Consider the following 1,399-nt stretch of genomic DNA (forward strand, 5'->3'; position numbering starts at 1 on the left):
CCTGAGCCTGTGAATCAGTCCCTGTTTGCATGCCCACTCTGGTTAGCACTCTGTCCTCATGAAAGCCCCAGGGCTGGCTCCTCCCGCACTCCTGTATCATACACTTGATTGTAGACATGCAGTAACTTCCTATGCCACCTTGGGCTAATGCCGGGCCAACCCAAGACTGAAACCCAGGTGTCTAGGATCCTAAAGGAAAGCATAACTAATCATCACAGTTTGCATGTTCCTCCCAAGTGTTGGCCTAGAGACCCAGTAGGTGTGGCAGCTCTTAAGCCGAAGCAACTGCCACAGAAACAGAAGACGACTCCTTTCTCTAGTGGTTTCTGTTTCTCATTCCTATTGCTATCTTTGGCCCAGGGACATGGCAGGTCCAACGTCAGAAGTGGAAGCTAAAGTTGATCACAGAGCTAGTCTAGAGTGGTGGCCAAGCCCATCTCACTGCCAGCAGACCCAATGGAACTGAAAAATCTGGAGTACAGGCCAGTGAAGGTCAGGAGGCACTTTGACCACTCCAAGTTGCTGTCATGATGTTTTGGACCATGGTGAACCCTGCCCAGGAGGCTGGCCTACTGGCTCTCTTTGTTCAGTGGTGCTACCTTTTTACTGTGCTGACCTGGGAATTACCATCCTGCTAAACAGGCGGTTTGTGCCCAAGAAGAAAGTGAATCCTGAAACATGGGGTAAAGGACAGATTGAGGGAGAAGTGGACCTAGTTGTGATGGTGAGGCTGACAGAAACCAGGAAGCCCTTTGTCTCTGAGAATAATCCAGACAGGAACCACTGGCATTACCACGACCTGGAGACCACGTCCAGGCTCCCAGGTGCAGACCCCATTTTCACTGATGCTGACTTCAGAGCACAGTTCTTAAAAGACCTATTGGAGGGCAAACTAGAGTCACTCTGAGGAATGAGCACCTGCAGTACATCATTCACCTGGTACAGACTCTGTGCAGCCACGCCATACCTGTGGTTTAAGAAATTCCTACCTTGGACTCCTGGTGTGTGAAGAGATTAGCTGATGAGCCCTGTCCCTGAATAATTAGGAAGTCACGGAGTAAACATTTCAAGAGATTTGGTTTTATGCTGGATCATGTGCTATCGATATAAATAAATCTCTACACTACAAAAAAAAGCAGCTGAATATTTGAGATGTTATGATAAAGCACATTATTTTTCAGTCGTCTCGCCCGCCCCCCAAAAAGAAGGAAACTCTAAAGCTGTGCAAAAAAAACAAGATACAAATAAGATGCAAATTTAAATGTAGCATGATTTTAATCAACCTAGAGTTTAAGAAAAGAGAATTTATTTTATCTTGCTTTTGGGAATATTATCTTATGAATGGCCCAGCTATTGTGACACTGAAACAATAGAAGGAAATGTTATTCTTTCACACTGC

At 45.8% G+C, this 1,399-nt stretch overlaps 1 pseudogene across 1 annotated transcript; it reads left to right on the top strand.

The window, feature by feature from the left end:
- The first annotated feature begins 456 nt into the window (after positions 1-456).
- On the top strand, positions 457-1,009 carry LOC307049983 (surfeit locus protein 1-like; annotated as a pseudogene). Its single transcript has one exon. The product of its transcript is annotated as a surfeit locus protein 1-like (transcript).
- The last annotated feature ends 390 nt before the right edge of the window (positions 1,010-1,399 follow it).

This window comes from Hyperoodon ampullatus (genome assembly GCF_949752795.1).
Source record: "Hyperoodon ampullatus genome assembly, chromosome: 3".
NCBI lineage: Eukaryota > Metazoa > Chordata > Mammalia > Artiodactyla > Ziphiidae > Hyperoodon > Hyperoodon ampullatus.